Source organism: Magnolia sinica, chromosome 3 (assembly GCF_029962835.1).
Source record: "Magnolia sinica isolate HGM2019 chromosome 3, MsV1, whole genome shotgun sequence".
Lineage (NCBI taxonomy): Eukaryota > Viridiplantae > Streptophyta > Magnoliopsida > Magnoliales > Magnoliaceae > Magnolia > Magnolia sinica.
The window spans coordinates 45,766,042-45,788,144 of NC_080575.1; the positions used below are offsets into that span (position 1 = coordinate 45,766,042).

The 22,103-nt window shown below is 40.0% G+C and overlaps 1 non-coding gene across 1 annotated transcript; it reads right to left on the reverse strand.

Moving 5' to 3' along the window:
• Window positions 1–2,154: 2,154 nt before the first annotated feature.
• Window positions 2,155–2,261, reverse strand: LOC131241794 (small nucleolar RNA R71). Its single transcript, XR_009169361.1, has one exon. It is a non-coding gene; the product is annotated as a small nucleolar RNA R71 (small nucleolar RNA).
• Between the last annotated feature and the right edge of the window lie 19,842 nt (window positions 2,262–22,103).

A 22,103-nucleotide genomic window follows, 5' to 3' on the forward strand; every position in this document is an offset into this window, starting at 1 on the left:
TATTTTGGATACATTTTCAATGACTCGAAGACCTGTTCGATGGATCAAAGCTTCATTCGATGACATCGAAGGATGGTTCGATGATACTGAGACTTACACAGTTCGAAAGATCGAAAAGGCGTGACTTTCGGATTCAAACCCCTTCGATGTCATACAAGGCATTTTGCACTGTTTACGCGGACTGCGTAAATTTGATCTAGTTTTGCAATTTTGCAGAACTTTACTTATAAATAGGGGTTTCCTAGGAACTTTTTGGGATATCTAGGGTTTTGAGAAGTAGAGCAAAAGGGCGGAGCCGTTTCCCAAGAGTTCTTCTTCCCTTCTCCTTAGTTTTTAATGCTTTCTTCTAGGGTTTTTAATCCAATCATGTCTATGGTTGGCTAGATCCCTTACATAGGACTAAGGGGTGAAGCTTGTAGCATGGTTGGGATGTTTTTCTTGTTTGATTCTTGTTATTGTTGAACTCCTTTGATTCTATTTTGATTTTTAAGGAATACTATGTGTTTAATGGTTTGTTGTGATAGAAATTACAATGGAATTGCAATAGCTTTAAGTACTTTCTTTTTCTGTTTGGAGTTTGTGAAAATAAGAAATCTTATTGTTCATCATCGTCCCTTAGGCATGGATGGGTAACGGAATCCCTTCTATCCTTCACAATTCTCCCATGTTAGTTGTTGGATTGGTATACCCTGTCGTTTACCATTGTCTCCTGGGCATGGTTAGGTGATCGAATCACTTTTAATCTTCACAACTTTCATCTATTGAGAAGTAGGTCAATGAAAGTTCAGATATAATCTTATTGAATATCTTCCAATTGGATAAGATAGGACTCAAATTCCAATTGAGTGCCTTGAATCGAATAAGGAAACATCTTAATAGCTACAAGTGGATCCTTGGAAACCCTAGTTTCACACCTTTAAATTCTTAAGTTTCTAAATTCATCATCTCACAATTACTCTCTACTTTCCTGATTTAGGTTAGATCTTTTCCTAGTTTTGATTCTAATTACTCTTAGAATAAATACACAAGATTAGTCCCCATGGATTCGACCTCGGTCTTACCGAGATTATTACTACATCGCAACCCTACACTTAGGGTGGTGAACAAGTTTTTGGCATTGTTGCCGGGGATTAACGACCGTGTTTTTCTGATATTGAATAGTTTTGGAAGTAGGTTAAGATTAGGATTTATTTACTTTTTATTTTTAGGATTAGGGTTTTTCTAAATTATTTTAGAAACTAACTTTTTATCTTTTTAGAAACTTTCTATTTTCTAATTTTAGAAACTTTCTAATTTTCGTTTTTAGAAACTAGGGCTTTCCTTATTTCCCTTTTAAAAACTAACTCATCTTTCTATTTTTGTTTTTAGAAACTTTCTAATTTTAGAATTTCTATTTTTAGAAACTGATTTCTTTTGTTTTTTATTTTTTATTTTTTATTTTTTTTGCAGGATCTTAAATTAGGAACTTCCAATTTGGTAACTTCTTTCTAATTCTCTTCCTTTATTTTTCCAAAATTCTTATTTCCTTATATCCTTTTTAGGTTTAGGTTAGAATCTAAAATTGAGGGCTGAGAGTGTTTCATGCCCAAGTGGGTCCGTGACAACACTTAATGTCTTGTGAGTGAAGGAGGATTAGTTGAGGGGTTGTCTATCCATCATAGGATTAGACACTACTAGAGATCCTCATGGTTAATTGAAGTGATGGCTGTCAATCAGCCAGTTAATCAACTGGGAAGACAACCTCAACCTCAGGTTGAGGAAGTCCATGATGAGAATGAGGTGCATCAAGCACCCCCACCTCGTACTTTACGAGACTATTTACAATTGGCGGGGGTAAGTACACCTTCATGCATGGTTTTTCCAGAAAATATGAGACACATGGATATCAAGCCAGGGGTGATCCAACTCCTTCTAAAATTTCATGCGCTTGAATATGAAAATCCATATCTACACTTGAAAGAGTTTGATGGAACAATAACCACTCTATATTTTCCTAACGTGTCTGACAACACGGTCAAGCTGATACTCTTTCCTTTTTCTTTGAAAGAGAAAGTTAAGACATGGTTGTATTCACTACATCCTCGATCTATTGGTAGATGGAATGACATGACAAGGGAGTTCATAAAGAAAATTTTCCCATACTATAAGATGAACACCCTTAGAAAGTCGATCATGAACTTTACCTAAAAGGAAGATGAAACATTCTTCTAATGTTGGGAACGGTTCAAGGATCTTGTCGGTTCATGCCCACAACACGGTTTTGAAATGTGGCGCATCATGAATTTCTTCTATGATGGACTGACCTCTTTCATGCGCCAATTGGTCGAGACAATGTATAAGGGAAATTCAAGAATAAAAGCATCGATGATGTGTGGGATTATTTTGACAAGATTGCTGAAAACACACAATCACCAGACATCTCCCCAAAATTAAGCATAACGTCAAGGCCGACTCAATCTAAGGAGAGGGGCGGAATGTATCTCTTGAAAGAGGACGATGATATCAATGCTAAAGTGGCTAATCTCACCAGAAAACTTGAGGCCATGGAATTAAAGAAGGACAAGGGTAAGGAAATTGTTTGCGGTATTTGTGCTTGTAACATTCACACAACTAAAAATTGCCTAACAATATCTTCTTTTCAAGAGGTACTGAATGAGCAATCTAATGCTGTAAATAATTACCAAAGACCTTTCAGTGAGCCCACCTCTAATACGTACAATCCCAGCCAGAGAAATCATCCAAACTTCAATTGGAGAAATGGCCAAATTGCTACACCTCAAGGATTCCCTAATCAAATTCCAATTCAAGGGAAACCTCAGGAGGATCCAGTTTTAAAGCATCTTCAAAATCAAGTGCTTTCAATCAGGATATGTTACAAGTCTTTTAAGACCTCCCAAAGGCCATACAAGGACTTGAAACTAAAAGTACAATTGGGAACAAGGGGAGCCTTCAAGCTCAACCTCTTCCCAATCCAAAACCGCAATATGAAGTTAGCGACTCGAGCTGTTCAAATCAGATGGAGCAAGCTAAGTCTATCACCACTCTTAGGAGTAGGAAGACCATTGACAAAACCATTCCGGTTAAGGCTGAAAAGCCTAAGGACTAGAAAGAGGACAACAATGATAGATTTAGCCATACCCCACAAGAATTAGAACCGGAACCTCAAGGGAAGCCGATTGCTCCATTTTCCCAACGGTTGATTGCACCAAAACCTCTCTCTAACTCTCAGGACATTTTAGAGGTGTTGAAACAAGTGAAGGTTAATATTCTTTTATTGGATGCGGTGAAACAAATACCTTCATATGCCAAAATTCTGAAAGATTTGTGTATGACCAAAAGACGATAAAATATTCAAAAGAAAATCTTTCTAACTGAAAAGTCAGTGCCATCCTAAAGCAAGATGTGCCACAGAAATAGAAAGATCCCGGTAGCCCAACCATTGCATGTGTAATTGGGAATTACCGCATTAAGCATGCACTTATTGACTTAGGGGCGAGCGTAAATCTGATTCTTTACTCGGTCTATGAACAACTAGGTCTAGGTGAATTAAAACCCACTCGGACCACATTACAACTTGTCGATCGCTTAGTTTGTGTACCGAGAGAGATAATTGAGGATGTGTTGGTCCAGGTTGACAAATTCTACTACTCGATAGATTTTATCATCCTGGATACTCAATCCATCATGGACATGAATACTCAAATTTCCATCATTCTTGGTCGCCCATTCCTTGTCACATCATATGCACTTATTAATTGCAGGAATGGAGTCATGAGTTTATCTTTTGGGAATATAAATTGGAGTTAAACATATTTTTCATTTCAAGCAAACAGTCAGAGGATGATGATGATTTCCACGACATTAACATGATCGACTCTTTTATGGAAGATAGAACTCTCCTTTGACTGTCACGCCCCAAACTCGGAAACCGGGCTCACAGAATTTTCAATTGCTGAATCCAGCACCGACGGCCTCCATAGTTCCCCATTCTTGGCTTCCGGCACCCATACGCTAGATTCCGATCTTGGGATCCTATAATAAGGATTTTCAGTACAATTTTTTTTTGTAAAGGAGCATAACCACAAGCATAACCAAGTCACAAAACAACATCACCACATATCCACTATATCAAAAACTTTGAGTATAATGAGGAAAGGAAAATACAAGATGATTAAAAAGCACTAAAATGATCCGATATGCACTCTTGCCTCAGCGCTGCTGTGATCCAACGTCACCTACACGCAACGGTCGTGCATAAGCTTACAAAATCTTAGAAGGTGTGTGCATGTGTGTGCAATACATGTACCAAGCATAAAATATCAGAGTAAGCGAAAATGCTGGTAAGTCCATGAATGCTATCAGCCATACCAAGGTTATGCGATGCAGGGCTTACGTAGCCAATGTCATGTGCAAGATGCAATGCAAGCATGCCAATCCTCGTATCAAGTACATATATCAGTACAGCTCCTCTCTGGGATATCACTGGGGTCTAGTACACTCCACGCTGACTGCTGTCTCCCTAGCCGCATAGCCCAGTGAGTGGAAGAGACCATACTATCTGCCTGACCAGTAGTCTACCAATACCTACCCGACTCGTCGATAGTGGATCCATTTATGAGTTAGTCAAACTCAGCCTAGCTTACAACCCCCTTACTTGGGTGGATAAGGCCACACCCCCTTCCAACTGACCATGACACAGTGGGAGGTGCGACCTACTGGTATTCGGCACTCGTGCGCTCATATATCTACTTGGTCTAGACGTTAGAGCATCTCTTGGTACCAAAAAGGTTCTGAGACTTTCACTCAAGGACATCCTATGTGTCAATAGTGCTAGAACCAAGTATTTTCAATATCCAATCTGGTCATCTACGATGTGCATTTGGAGGCCATGGCCCTGATGTCACTCGGGCGTACAGTGATCGTGTCACACAAATGCGAGATGCATGAGCCATACCATCCAGTCATGCGTCAGTCTTGCGCGTACCGCGTGATCATGTGGGGCACTCCGTCTCACAAGGAGTCCCATAAATGTCTCAGCCCAAAGGCATATGCTATGATTAATCATTCCTCATAACAGGCATACAAATGATGTGTGTGGGCATGTATCATGATGTAATATTAAGCATGTTCTCAGTGTATTCTATTAAACTAAGTACACTAGAATGTTATCAAACATAAGAGGCAACAATCAGCCTGAACGCCTGGTGGGGTCCACGGAAGGATGGTGGATCTAGTCCATATATCGAGGTAAGGTTCAAAGTGGATATACCAAACCTGATACCACATATTCACCCATCTGTAGTAAGGGGGGTGAATCACACAATGAGTGGGCTTCCTTACCCACCTTATCATATAGCCGGGTGGGCTTCCAATGGGGCCCAACAAGCACAAGGTGGGCTAGCATCAATCGGGGCCCAATGGTTTAGGTTAGCCCAATAAAGGTGGTTATTGCTATATCAATGGGGGCCCAATGATTTGGGGTAGCCTAATAAGGTAAAGATGGGAAATGGATTTATAGTGGGCCCTAGGGAGGTTTGCAACGGTGGACATTTAACCACTATTGTTTCTAAGGTGTGGTCTACTTGGGATTCAAAATCTAACTCACAATGGGCCCTCGACCCTTACACTATCTGGGAAAATGGATGGGCAGCATGGTTGTAGCACATACATCATGGTGGGCCTCGCAGGCCAGCCCTATGGCCTAGAAAAATAGATGGACAGTGTGCTTACAACACAGGCATCAAGGTGGGCCTGCACATAAAGCGGGTGGGCCCTGCACTCATACAACAGGTGAGGCCTGAACACATATAGAGGTGGGCCCTGTACTCATACAGTGGGATAAAAAAATACATCAAGGTGGAGTCCACGCAGGTGGGCCACCCCACAAATAAGAAAATCAAGCTGATATTTACATTTTCCAACAGGTAGGCCTGCATGACCGGCCGGTCATGTAGGCCCACAACAGTTTTGGGGTGGCCCACTCTCTAGACAACTAGGATGAGATGCATACATCAGGGTGGGGTCCACACATGTGGCTCGCCAGCTTTAAATGAGGCTGGAATTGGTGTCCTTCCATCAGACGGGCCTATTGGCTATTTTTTTCTACAGCTAGATCTGTCCGATCTTGGACAGATGGTCTGGATGGATTTCAAATGGATGGCGTGGACATAACACACATACATCAAGGTGGGGTCCACATGGTACATGGCCCACCAGCTCGAAGGTCAAGCCGACCTAGTTGCTTATGTCCAGGCGATCAATAGCCTGGACGTGCTGCTTTCTGCACCTTCGCAGATGGATGGCTATAGAACACATACATCATGGGTCCCACGGATGCACGGCGTGGATGAAGCACATACATCATGGGGTGCCCACGTGTGGACAACACGCACTAGGTGGGATTCCAGTGTCCATTGATGGACGGTGGGAATGTAAAACAAATACATCGGGTCCCACGGCTGCTGGACATTAGTCTAGTAGTGTCCATTGATGGAAGGACGGTAGAGATAAAACACATATATCATGTGGGTCCCCACGGATAGACGGTTTGGATATAACACATACATTAAAGTGGATGGTGGATAGATGACACATCAAGTGGGTCCCACGTGGGTGTGGCCCACAAGGAATATTTTACTCTTATATATATATATACACATATATATTTTGCTTCTACCCAGAGTCCAGCATCCAGGCCTACTAGACGTCCTAGACACAAGACATCAGCAAGGTGGGGTTCACGTGGTGGCCCACCAAGGTTAGGATCAGACTGATATTTGTGGTTTCCTTCATACAGGCCTGTCCAGACGGACAGGAAGCAAACCCGTCCGCTAGACAGTCTAGCAAGGTGGGCCCATCTCGTGGACGGGGATATGATACATAGGTTAAGGTGGGCCATTAAATAGGGAAGAGAGAGAGAGAGAGAGAGAGAGAGAGAGAGAGAGAGACGTGAGGCAGGGGAGCTCTGCCACTATGAGCTCCCCTAGATCTTACAATACATACATCAAAATGGGTCCCAAAATAGGTGGGCCCTAAATCAAAATCTAGGGTGGAAATCCCATTTCCACCACTAATATGAAGGTCTAGATGACCTATATCAAATGGATAACAACTAAACATCATGGTGGGGTCCATGGAGAATGGCCCCATCATGGAATACACATGCATATCATGGTGGGCCATTGGCCACACCTAGGGTCCAAAGTGGGATCTTTACCATCAACAGGTAGGCCCCACTTGTCCTATGAACAAAAGCAAAGATCTACCCTACTAATCACCCACCTAAGGTCCTCTTCTTTAGCTCCTTGGAATATTAAGCTCCTATGCTCACTCTTTGATGGAGGATGATGAAGATTGAAGGGTTAGATGGTGAGATTTGGAGGTAGGAAGTGGGCCTTGATCTTGAGTTCTTTCTCTCCTTAGTTGCTTGGTAATGGTAGAGAATGAGATGGGTTGGAGTGAAATGAGAGAGAAGTGATGTGTGTAAGAAGGATGGGATGAGAGGGATGGTTGTGTAAGAGAGGTATGGGTTGTGTAAGAGAAATGTTGACTTTGGGGGTAGCTTGTATAAGAGAGGTATGGGTTGTGTAAGAGAGGTGACATATGAGGTATGGGTGTGATGGGTTGAGTGATGGGCTGACTACTTGACTAGACTTGATTGATTGATGGGATAGGTTGTAGAGATTCTCTCAGGATTTGCAAAATGCGTGACATTTCTTTGAGATAAACGTGGGCCCACATCTCCTAGCCTATGTACCGCATCGGTGCGCAAGACGTGGCGTTGGAACCGCGGTGACGGCAAGGTCGCTAGGGTATAAGTTTTGAGTTGAACCGACTTAGATATATGGGATGTGACTTAGGGTCACATACAAATGCTGTTTATGTATCGCAAGTGGTCGAAATTCAACGGGGAGGATCGGGAGAGTTTACGGAACAGTACAGACTAAGATACGGGCCTTACACTGACCCTCTTAAGACGTGCCTAGCCCACTCCAATGATTTTGATGATGACATGATTAGGGAGATGGGGACCATGCTGGGTACTGCGCCTGTACTTGAAGCTAATCAGTGAAGGCCGCAATTTGAAAAATTACCCCAAACTGATGTAGTGCCTCTACCGTCTAACCTCAAGGCACTGAAGCTTAACCTAAAACCTTTGCCCTCTAATTTGAAATATGTCTATTTAAGTTAAGATGAGACATACCCAGTGGTGATTTCTTCCCACTTCGAGCAAGAACAGGAGAGTATGCTCATCTCTACTCTCATTGAACATAAAGGAGCCCTTGGATGGTCGATTGTGGACCTCAAGGGAATTGACCCTTCGATTTGTACTCATCGCATTTATCTAGATGATAATGTGAAGACCTCTCGGCAACCACGATGTAGACTAAATCCAAACATGAAGGAAGTGGTTAAGGCTGAGGTTCTTAAGCTATTAGATGTGGGTATCATATACCCTATATCTAATAGCTAATGGGTGATCCCAACTCAGGTGGTTCCCAAGAAGTTCAGAATCACCATCATAGCCAATGCTAATAATGAACTCGTGCCAACTAGAGTTACTACTAGTTGGAGAATGTATATTGACTATAGGAAGTTGAATACCGTCATGAGGAATGACCACTTTCCGTTACCCTTTATTGATCAAATCTTGGAAAGGCTAGCTGGTCATTCTTATTACTGTTTCCTTGATGGATATTCAGGCTACAATCAGATCGAGATAACCCTTGAAGACGAAGAAAATACCATGTTTACATGTCCTTTTGGCACCTTTGCTAATCGAAGGGTGCCATTCGGACTATGTAATGCCCCTGCCACCTTTCAGCGATGTATGATGAGTATTTTTTTTTTGACATGGTGGGACAATATCTAGAGGTCTTCATGGATGACTTCTTTGTCTTTGGTCCATCTTTTAGCGATTGCTTGAAAAATCTTAAATGTGTGCTGAAAAGATGTGAAGAAAAGAATTTGACACTCAATTGGGAGAAGTATCATTTCATGGTTCGTAAGGGAATAGCCCTTGGACATATCATTTTATTCAAGGGAATTAAGGTAGATAAAACTAAAATTGATCTTATCTCTACCTTACCCCCACCCAAAAGTATACGAGACGTGCGATCCTTTTTAGGACATGCTGAATTTTACAGAAGATCCATAAAGGACTTTAGTCACATCTCTCGTCCTTTTTACAATCTACTTTAAAAGGACATTCCATATGAGTGGATTGAGCAGTGCCAAGAAGCTTTTGCTAAGCTCAAGGGCATGTTGACTACCGCACCTATTATACAATCACCCGATTGGAACATTCCTTTTGAACTTATGTGTGATGCATCTGACTATGCTATTGGGGCGGTGTTAGGCCAGAGAAAAGAAAAGAAGCCCTATATTATTCATTATGTAAGTAAGATGCTAAATTCGGCCCAAGTGAATTACTCTACTACGGAAAAAGAACTCTTAGTCGTAGTATTCGCTTTGGACAAATTTAGATCTTATTTGATCGGATCCAAGATCATTATCTACACTGATCATGCAGCACTCAAATATCTTCTTTCAAAGAATGATGCTAAGCCCTGCTTGATAAGATGGATCCTCCTACTCCAAGAATTTGATTTGAAAATAAAAGATAAAAAGGGAGTAGAAAATGTAGTGGCTGACCACCTTTCGAGACTTGACCTACCTGATTCCCTTGAGACGACACCCATAAATGACATATTCCCTAACGAGCAATTGTTTAGAGTCTTCCACTCACCTTGGTTCGCTGATATTGCTAATTATTTGCCATAGGTTTCACGCCAACACATTGGACTACGCAAGATAAGAAAAAAATTTCACTGAGGTACGTAAATTTTTCTGAGATGATCCTTATTTATTTAAATATTGCCCAGATCAGATTTTAAGGAGATGTGTGCCAGACAATGAACACTGGAGTGTCATCTCCTTCTGTCATTCTCAAGCCCGTGGTGGTTACTTTTCTACTAAAAAGACCACGGCCAAAATTCTGTAGTGTGGCTTTTATTGCCCCATTATGTTTAAGGACACTCATGAGTTTTGTAAAGCTTGTGAGCATTGTCGGAAGTTAGGAGCATTGTCCCATAGAAATATGATGCCTTTAAACCCCATTATGATCATTGAAGCCTTTGATTGTTGGGGCATCGATTTCATGGGACCATTCTCCAAATCTTATGAAAATTTATACATTCTATTAGCCATAGACTATGTCACTAAATGGGTCAAAGCGATCCCGTGTCGGAACAATACCATCAGACGGTCATTAAATTCTTAAAAGAAAACATTCTTTCCTGATTTGGAATGCCTCGGGCCATCATTAGTGATGGAGGCTCACATTTTTACAATAGGCCATTCGCAAACTTAATGAAGATATATGGCATCTCTCACAAGGTGAGCACTCTATAACACCCACAAACAAGTGGGCAAGCTGAGATTTCTAATAGAGAGATTAAATACATCTTGAAAAAGATGGTTAACCCTAACCGTAAGTATTGGTCAATCTGATTGACTGATGCTCTATGGGCTTACCGTACCACATTTAAAACTCCTATTGAAATGTCTCCCTTTAGACTTGTCTATGGGAAAGCTTGTCACTTACCTGTGGAGTTGGAACATAGAGCCTACTGGGCTATTAAGAATCTAAATTTTGATTTAGACAACGTTGGCTTGTTGTGCAAGCTACAATTGAACGAACTAGAGGAGATCCGGAATGATGTATACGAGAACTCGAGAATTTACAAGGACAGGATGAAGGTGTTCCATGATAAGAACATCCTTCGAAAATCGTTCTTGCTCGGCTAGAAAGTCCTTTTGTACAATTCTCGGTTGCATCTTTTTCTCAAAAAACTCTGATCTCGTTGGACCGGCCCTTTCACTATTACTAATGTGTATCCTCATAGGGCTGTCGAGATAAAGAATCCTGACAATGGCAATGAATTCAAAGTAAATGGGCATCAATTAAAGTCATTTGTTGAGAAATATGATTCAGAGGACATGTCCATACCTCTGAGTGATCTTGTTTACCAGGATTAATCTCCTAGTCTGATGGAGGTATAGATAAATTTATCACTTTCTTAGGACTAGGGTTGTTTGCTTCCGCTATTTTAGGATAGTTTGCTTATACTCTGTTGAGTTTTGTTGTGTGCTAACCCATTTTGAACTGATATCTGTGGAAAAACTTTAAATTTCCTTCCTCCAGGTACTATCTTTCCATCACCATTCCCTTTCTTTTCGTTGCCTCATTTACATTACATGCTTATCTCTTGTACATTGAGGACAATGAAGAATTTTTGTGGGGGGTGTGGGGGATTAGGTACCCTAATCAGTGTTTTTCTCAGTTTTGAGCAAAATTTTTAATGTTTTAAGTTAAAATCTGTTTGGGAAGCGATGACTTGTGTACTTAAGAATGCCTTGAGTATGATAAGATAGAGATTGAATCTTGAATTGCTGGAGTCTAATCATCTAAGCAACGTACCATCTAAGTTCTTGTGCATAATTATTGTAGAGTTAGTTTGAATATCATGTTAATTTAGATCATAGGACACATTCAATTTTCTTCTGTAAGACATGCTTGACGTTCTGATTGTTAGTATGTGAATCATTGATAGATAGTGAGAATCGAGTCCAAAGAATTTTATCCACATTAAAAGAAGAAAAGAACCAGTTAAAAAATAGGAGATCGACAAAAAGGTCATGAAAAAGAATGAAAAATCTGGAAAATAATGCAAAAATAAAGAATGGATAAAAATTGATCGTCGATATAAAATTAAAATTTGGAAAAAGAAGGAAAAGGGGATGAGTTCAGAATCAGTACTTGAGTTCAAACCAATCTTGAAGTGATGAGCATGGCTAATATTAAGAAACGATAGCATTCGTACGGAAAGTAAGTTAATTTTTACTGAGCAAAGTGAAAAATACGGTATATAAACTTATACTCTGATTTGATTGACAAAGAACTTACTTGATTGGTTACCCATGTGATTCGGCTCTAGGGTTTTCAAATCTCACCTTCTTGTCTTGTCCGTTCTCATTCATACTTGATTGCACAAAAGATTGTTCTCCAAAAAAGGTTTTGAACTTGAAATTGAAGATTATTTTTTACATATTTTGCTCAGGACTAGCAAAATGCTGGTGAGGAGTTGTGTTGAGGGTCAAATATTACATATTATCCCACATTTATTTCTTGGTTTTATAAACATAATATGGCTTAATGGTATATTTTACATGTGTTCATGTTGCAAGGTGAATTTAAGGGCTTAGATTGAAAAGAGTGCTAAAAGTATGGATTTAGTGCTCAAAAGTCACTAAAGCAAAGAAGGGATCTTTAAAGACTAAGATTAAAGATTTTAAGGTCCTAAGATCCAAGAAAACCAAGTGGAGAAGGAAGGAAGTCGAAAGAACAAGCGCAGAAATCACAAAGATTGTACCATCGAGAACTGTTTGATGACATCGAATACTGGTCAATGACATCAAATTTATGAGGGAAAATTGAGTTAGTTGTTGGACATATTGGGTGCTTTTCTCGATCAATCGAAGACATGTTCGATGACTCAAAGGAAGGTGCTCGATGACATCGAAGACTGCTTGATGACATCAAATTTATTAAAGAAATTGAAGCAACTCACTGGACTATTTTGGACACATTCTCAATGACTCGAAGACCTATTCGATGGATCAAAGCTTTGTTCGATGACATCGAAGGACTATTCGATGACACAAAGACTTACGCAGTACGAAAGAGTGAAAAGGCGCGACTTATGGATTCAAACTCCTTTGATGTCATCGAAGGGTATTCGATGACATCGAAGGCGTTACGCAATGTTTATGTGGACTGCATAAATTTGATCCAGTCTTGTGAGTTTGCAAAAATTTTCTTATAAATAGGGGTTTCCTAGGCACTTTTTGGGATATCTAGGGTTTGGAGAAGTAGAACAAAAGGGCAAAGCCGCTTCCCAAGAGTTCTTCTTCTCTTCTCCTTAGTTTTTAATACTTTATTCTAAGGTTTTTAATCCAATCATGTCTATGGTTGGGTAGATCCCTTAGCTAGAGTTAAGGGGTGAAGCTTGTAGCATGGTTGGGATGTTTTTCTTGTTTGATTCTTGTTATTGTTGAACTCCTTTGATTCTAGTTTGATATTTAAGGAATACTTTTAGTGTTTAATGGTTTGTTGTGACTAAAATTACAATGGAATTGCAATATCTTCAAATACTTTCTTTTTCTGATTGAAGTTTGTGAAAATAGGAAACCCGTTGTTCACCATCGTCCCTTGGGCATGGATGGGTAACAGAATCCCTTCTATCCTTCACAATTCTCCCATGTTAGTTGTTTGATTGGCATACCATGTCATTTACCATTGTCCCCTGGGAATGGTTAGGTGATGGAATCACTTCTAATCTTCACAACTTTCATCTATTAATAAGTAGGTCAATGGAAGTTCAGATCTGATTTTATTGAATATCTTCCAATTGGATAGGATAGGACTCCAATTCCAATTGAGTGCCTTGAATCAAATAAGGAAACATCTTAATATCTACAAGTGGATCCCTGGAAACCCTAGTTTCCCACCTTTAAATTCTTAAGTTTCTAAATTCATCATCTCATAATTACTCTCTACTTTCCTAATTTCAGTTAGATCTTTTCTTAGTTTTGATTCTAATTACTCTCAGAATAAATTCACAAGATTAGTCCCTAGACCTCGGTCTCACCGAGATTATTACTACTTCGTGACCCTACACTTGGGGTGGTGAACAACCTCATTTTCCCCTACTGCTTCGGGGGCTTTACCGCGCCTCATATTCTCCAGTGTATAATGCAGGTCGGATTCAGCAAGCGTAGTGGTTCTTATAATTTGGGTAGGTGCCTAGCTGTGTCGTCTTGCTTACAGTCTGACCCCATGTGGGTTTGGAGGACCCTGTGAAGGTCGGGATTGCTCAATAGTGCCAACTTTTGCCTCATGGCCGAGGGGCAGGTTCTGTCTTTCTAGAACTTGCATCAGTCGATTCATGTTGCTATTTAAAGCCTCGACCTAATTCTCCAAAGAGACGAGATGGCTTCCTCGGTTATGGGGCCGTGGCGCAAGTGCTGCTAGAGCAGAATCGGCATAGTGTCGCGAGGGTGGACTCCGATGGTCCATGGAGTGCTTTGTCAAAGCTGGGGCGGGAGGAGTAATGGCGAGTAAGGTCCTCTTTCTTCCTTTAACCATGGTTTAGTTGTTGATAGTAGGAGGTATGATGGGAATGGCTTTGATTGTCGCTTCTCGTAAATGACACCAACTGTTGATGCATGAATCTGGTCGTCCCTCCTGGACCTTCGAATACATGCACAAACAAAGCAACAATGGAGGCCCTAGCTGACACAGGGGGACTCTCCAATGCCTAAATTAGAACATGGGATCTGGGTCCAAATGAGTTAAGGCTTTTATGCATACCTTTCTTTGTAGATTGAGCTTCTATTTATAGCCCTGGAGCAAGTTCCATAGATGGAAAATTCTCTTATTTGGTAGGTATGTATCACAACTATCTTCCAAGATCCTTGGCAGATATCTTGGAACAATCCCTACGATAAAGTCAAGTGGTCCGGCCTTGAGAAGATTGTGTAGATAACCGAGCTCGACTAGATAAGGTTGAGCTCTGGGTCTTAGGTCTGATGCTATCCTAATGTTGGTCTTCCAGAGTTGGGTGTTTGGTTGGGGTCGTGTCTACCTTCGATGTGTAGTCAGATTGACCCGTACAGAGGTTCGTTGGCCATAGTAATAAGATCTCGGTGGCAGTGGGACTTTATGCTCGTAGTCAGGCCATCGACTTACTCGTGGAGGTTGTGCTTGGTCATTCGACCCGAGCTACCTTCCTGGTAATGTTTTGTTCTCTTACGCTGGTCACCTTTGGTCAGTCCATTTTTACCCATAATAGCACTCATCTTGAATGACTTTCGTTTCGCAAGTCATTTCTGTTAGACAATAGTAACCATTAATATTTCTTTAATTTTCTGACCGAATACTTGCATTTTAACTGTTTTGGCTTTACTCCTTGAATCCTACTCATTAGATAGCTAAAATCATTTCATTATATTGTAGCCATTTCTATTGGTTAATTGAAAACTCAATTAAAATGGACACATGTTATAAGCAAGGGAAAGACATAGCTAGCATCCTAAAGATCTTCAAAGATACTTGAAGTACTTTTTGTGAAATCAGAGCCGGTAAGATGATAAAATAAGAAGCAGTTAAGATGTATTCAAAAGTAAACCAAGTGACTATGGAGAGGCATTAAGAGGTGTGGCTGAGAGGTATTAGGAGGTATGGCTCAGAAAGCAAATTAGTAGTCAAGAAGTGTCAAATAGTAGATAAAGTGGCTTAGAGAAGCCAGAAAACAGAATGCAGCAGAGAAAGTTTGGTCAAGCAGTCAAAATGAAAAGATGCAGAGAGCGGTTAAGCGAAGCGCGGGTGAACAACCAACAAAAGAAATGCAGTCGATGTATGGTAAAAGGGTGAATGATAATTGAAAGAAACAGAGCTTGGCTGAGCAGAAGAGGAATGGTCACAAGAGGGAAACATAATAAGAGAATGATCTAAAGAGAGGCTTTTCGACTACTATAATTGTTGTAGTAATAGAAGAAGGATTTGGAAAAATAAGCTGTAATAGAACTCTATAAATACAATAGAGAAAAATACAATATAATTTAATAAAAAATAACTAATCTATCAATTTAACTTTTATCTCAACTTATCCTAAGAGTAGTGGTAATTTTTAGCTATAATCTTTAGTTGTAATCCAAATCTACACTTATATGTTGTATTTGTCTTTTATCCAATATCACACAGTTCTTTCAAGAGACGCATTCCTGCAGTCTCTCCTAGTGACCAACTATGAGTTTTTCCTTTTGTTTGATCGTACTACTATTCTAAAAAGTCATTTCTTGTAGAAGGCACGCTCGGTGGGACTACATCTACTTGATTGCCATAAATATACATTGTGTACCAACTGTGCAACATTTTTGACATGCCTCGTGGGACTATAAACTACTTGGTTGCCATAAATAGACATTATGCACCACCAGTGCAACAATTTTGGCGAAGTGCCAACATTTTTGCATTCTCGATAGGACTCTGAGTATTAATATGCTTACCGGTGCAATAATCTTATGAAATCACGAGCCAAAGATAGGTTCATCAAGCACTTGAGCAATTAAATTTGAGACTGAATTTGATACCCTTTCCAATAAACTCAGATAGGGCATCCTCATCTCAAGTTGATCCTCTTGAAATTTTGTTAGGCGGAATGCTCGATATGCAATGAGGAATTCAACATATCGTTAAATAGTTACGAGTTGAGGTTGAAACTTTAGGTTAATGAATGGCTAGGCAAGCCAAAAAACATGAATCGAATGATGAAAGAACACATGTGGCACCTCAACAACAAGTTGATACTAGTTCTATTGGAAATCTGGCACCAATACCTTCGGTACAACCAATAATGTAAGCATCTCCTCTACGACGGAACACATCTCCTACTCCAGTATAGGAAGTGCAGAATCTTCTGCCACTTACTTAGTTTAGGCGATCGAAATGGGTGGTCAGAAATGTCATTCTTACATAAGAAAACCAGGGTAAACTTGGGGGCAACCTTTTCCTGGTAATCCACTGTATCATGGAAGACAAAACCAGGTAAGTCTTGAACCACCTCTAATCACCATCTAAATTGTGACTGAATCATGTAATTGGTTCAGGAAGTAGCAGGCTAAGTTCTCAACTACATTACTACCCTGGTCTACCGTAAGCCTTATCCAGAATGGATTGACTGACAATCTTCATTGTCATGGCTGACTTTGCCATTTTTCAATCAAGACGGTCGAATTTGACGTCTCTCGATGAAGATGGCAGAGTTCAACCAAAATGGCCGAATTTGTTGTTTCTTAATCAAGATGTCCAAGTTCGACCAAGACGGTTAGATTTGTTGTTTCTTGATTAAGATGGCCGAGTTCAACCAAAATTGCCGAATTTATCATTTTTCTAATAAAACGACCGAATTTGTTATTTCTCAATCAAGATGGCCAAGTTTGACAAGGATGGGTGAACTTGTCGTCTCTCAACCAAGATGGCCGAGTTCGACTAGGACGGTTGAATTTGCCGTTACTCAATCAAGACGAGAGAATTTGACCAAGATGGCTGAATTTGCCATTTTTCGACCAAGATAGCCGAGTTCGACCAAAATGGTTGAATTTACCATTTCTTAAGTAAGATGGCTGAATTCGACTAAGATGGTCAACTTTGCTGTTTTTCGATCAAGATGCCCAAGTTCGACCAAGATGATCAAATTTGTAATTTTTTGACCAAGATGACCGAGTTCGACTAATACTATCGAATTGCCATTTTTCGATCAAGGTGGCCGAGTTCGGCCAAGTTAGCTGACTTTGATGTTTTTTGATCAAGATGATCGAGTTCGATAAAAGTGGCTGAAATTGATGTTTTTACATAATTGAGCAGTCACATTTATTACGCCAAACAATGAATCAATATCGTGTTAACCTTTTACTAAAGGTAGAGCGACGTGGGGGTTAATGTTATACCCTATTTCTAACCGTTATTGAGAAACACAATTGGAAAGGACACGTGTTATAATAAGGAAAAAACATACCATGTTAAATATTTTAAAAAGTCTTAAGGTATTTTTTACGAAATCATAACTGACAAGATGATAAGACAAGGAGCAATTGAGAGGTATTTGAAAGAAAACCAAGTGGCCAAGAGGCATCTAGAAGGTGTGGCTGAAAGGTGGCTAAAAACAGACCGAGCACCCAAGAGAATACATGAAACAGAATGCGGTCGAGAAGCTCAATTGAGTGGTTAAAATAGAAAGATGTAGAGAGCGGTCAAATTGAGTGCAGGTAAGCGACCGACAAAAGAGATGCGGTTCATATGTGGTCGAAGGGTGAGTGATGACTGATAGAAACAGAGCTTGGACAAGTGGAAGAGCAACAATCACAAAAGGGAACTGTAACAATAGAATGAGATAAAGAGAGGCTTTTTTATTATAATAACTATTGTAGTAATGGAAGAAGGATATGCAAGAACAAGTTGCAACAAAATTCTATAAATAGCAGAGGAATTCAATAGAGAAAAATACAACACAATCCAATAAAAAAACAACCAATATGTCAATTTATCTTTTATCTTGACTAGTGGTAGTTCTCGGTTATAATCTTTAGTTGTAATCTAAATCTACGTTCATACACAAGATTTGTCCTTTATTTAACATCACACAGTTATTTCAAGAGACACATTCTTACAGTCACTTCTAATGACTAATTGTAAGTTTTTCCTTTTGTTTGATTGCACTGCTATTATGAAAGTCCTTGTTTATAGAAGGCACAAAGCAACTATTTAATTATCACTTAATCATTATAAAAGTTTATAAGTGGCTGAATAAGCAACTGATTTGCTTAAAATTGGGTTATATGCTTTATATTGCACGTATCTACTTATTTTGGCACTCGGGGTCAAAGTTAATTAGTTCGGATTAAGCCGCTTTATCAATTTTAACACCTAATAACATTACACGTGACCAGAAACAAACAGAAGTGCCAACAGATTTATGTACATTTCGAACCATTTACTATCCACTGTAGGATAAACTAAATGGAAGTTCTTAAATGACTAATCACCTTCACACATATACTTTAAAGAGGAAGAGATTGATCTACAACATTCTAGTTCTTCCAGATCTACCGCATCATCCTCGAGTTAAAGGAGGGAGCGGATTAGGTGCAGCCATGACCGTGGGGCCCACCTCCACACCGCCCTTTTTTTTTCGAATCATTTAAGGCATGGGCCCAAAAATAAAGCTGATCCAATTTCATGTGGACCACACCATAGGAAACAGTGTGATTGATCACCCACGATTAAAAACTTCCGAGGGCCCACTGTAACGTCGATCACAATGTTTATTTCCCATTCAACCTTCTGCTAAGATCACACAGTTTATTTCCCATCCAACCTTCTGCTAAGATCACACAGACCTAGATGAAGGAAACGAAACAAATATCAACTTGATCTTATTCACTGTTGTTTTCTACACTGGGTATGCAGGTGTAACACCACGACTTTTCAGGACCCGAGTACATGACCCGTTTCCCAAAAACCCGAGTGTTAACCTTAAAGGATGGTCAAATTTGAGTATATATATATTTTTTCTTTCATCAGAGTAAGCAAATGAGTGTAGTGTGGACAAATCGACATAAAGGAAAATTTCATTATCATTCAAATATGCCCATAATGACTTATACAAACCAATGTCTCCAAAATTTACAAATACAAGAATTACATGATCTAATACATGAGAAATAATAGAAAGTATATAAATATAAGCCGCAAGATCACATAACTCCTCCAAGCATACATTCATGCATTCCTGGTGATTGTACCCTGCTCCTTATCAAGTCTGAATATACAAATCACTTAAGCCACCTGTACTACCTGTACGGTTTTATATTTGATGGATGAGTGGCCAACTCAATATGAATTCCCCTCAAGATTACACACCGCCGCATTAGGTAAGAAATATTATAAAACATACAGACAACCAAAACAGAGTAAATGCAGTCTTGTTAGATACATGAATGCATGAATGTAATGATCGACCCGGGTAAAACATCCAGACGGTCTATGCCCGGGTAAAACATCCAGACGGGCAATGTCCCGGGAAAAATATCCGAACGGACATCAGGGTCGTCACCCAGGGATAAGACTGGTTATCAGCGCAACACGCAACGTAATCGCAGGGCATGATAAACCGAGTCAATATCACAATCGAATGACTGGTCATAAGCGCAACACGCAGCGTAATCGCAGGGCAGAGTGATCCAAGTCATCGAAATATGCCATGTATGCATGACTTGTCAGCCCATTATTAGTCCATTTGCAACCAACCAATTTAAGTAAGCTCACGGTCACTACGGGGAGCACATGGCCCAGCGTAGGCCGACAGCTCGGGCATAAGTCCCATTACCACCATCCCTGGCTCATGAGACTACCACCTTAGGATGTTTAATGGAAACCCATCGACTAGTGGCCAATCATATTACGGTATATGGGGCTTACCATCGCATGGTTGCACAGAATAAAACATCAAATCCATATAGAAAAAATACTAGAACAAAGCCACATAGGGCGATATCAAAGTAGGCCACATAGGGTGAGTATCAGAACTGTGCGATAAAAGATCATCCTTGAAAGCCATTGGACACAACAACCCTGGATGGTAGGCCCACATCAATGATCCATCTAGGCCATCACTCAATAACCACTAAGTCGAAGGTCCATTACGATCACGACTAGTCAAGTTACATCCCAAGTATAGGTGTACATTCATATGTGGGAATTTCCCACTAATGTACCAGTTTAAATTCCATAAGCAATCCACAAAAAAAAATCCACAAGCAAGAACAATTATACAGGATAATCATAAAGCATGTAATACATCAATTCAATTTCCACCAGTTAACACATGTGATTATAAAGGGAGATATTAATTATGAATTTAAATAAAAACTATAACTTAAGCTAATGAGAAGATGGAAAGCTTAAAGGGAAGAATCATCACCTTATACTTTGAATCGCCTACCAGTGTTGCTAGAGAGTGCGTGTTTCCTTAGGATCAAACCCTATTATGAATTGTAAAGTCATACCGTTAGGTCCAAGCTTACACATTATAGGGTTAGGGTTTTGATGTAGGGTTTGAGTTATCTATCTTAGGGTTTTGATGTAGAATTAGGGTTTTCGCCATAGGGTTTAGTTCTAGGAGTAGCACTAGGACGTATGAGCAGCTTAAATGTAGTATAATACTAATATGGTTAGTTATACTTTAACGGTAATGATATAACTAATAATTGTGGCCATGGTAATAATTGATATTATAATAGTAATAAATGGTATAACCTATTATTAAAGATAATATTCCCAAGTGATGGATGCCATGCTAATATCATTTAATAGTAGTTTCTAATATTAACATAGACGGTGTGGTGATGGCTATTCATGATTAATAACTATCATAACAATGTCTAGGTGTGACAAATGAAGCATTTAAATTTAACCATTATAACTAACATTAGTATAGGTAGTTTATAAATGATTAATCAGGTTTACTATTAACAAATCTAATGACAATTGTAATGATAACACTATAATCAAAATAATCTTTATATGGAAAGGAAATGTGGCTCACCTAGGTCGACTCGGTTGAGTTGAGTTGACTCGGTCCTCTCCCCTACTTTCTTTTCCTCCTTCTTCTTTTTCTTCCTTCCCTTACCTTATTTCCTCTCTTTCATGCCTTGTTGAGATTCCAGCCATGCTAGTACCAGGCCTAACCTTGGCTTAATCCAACAGAGTTAAGGGTCAGCAACTAGCTGAGTTAACTCGGTTGGGTGAACTCAGGGCAAGCAACAGCCCCCACCACTCTCTCTCTCTCTCATTTCCTTCTTCTCCCTTTCTCCTCTACTGGTTCAAAAGTACTAGGTCAGCATCAAACCGAGGCAAACTCGGTGATGGCCTGCACCTGACCAGCCAGTTGACTCGACTCAGCAGCTGTGAGGGCAGCACGTCATGCAGCTCCCCCACTCTCTTTCTCTCTTCTCTCTTTTCTTTTCCTTCTTCTCCTTTCTTTCTCTTCTTCCCCATTTCTTCCTTTCTCTGTTTTAACTGGAAAACTCCAGCGATACTCAGACCAAGCCAATCGTTGCTGAGCTCGACCATGGGAAACCCAGTCGACTCGGTCGGACTGTGTGACTGCAAAAAGGCCTCTACCCTAGCTGTCTTTCCATAGACCCTCTTCTCCTTTAGCTTTTAGAATGACTGAGTAAGGCCCCGGCCTAACTCAGGCTCAATCGAGTCGGATCGTGGAGGTGCAGTGCAACAGCCGCACCTCATGACGCCTTCTCTTCTTTCTTCTTCATTCTTTCTTTTTTTTTCTTTCCTCCTCCTTCTATTCTCTTTCCCCTTCTTCTTATTCTTTCTTTCTCCCTCTCTACTACGACCAGAAGACGCTCCAGTTCGACCTGATTCTGCGGCTCTTACAGAGAAGAAGCAAATGGCCATTAATGGC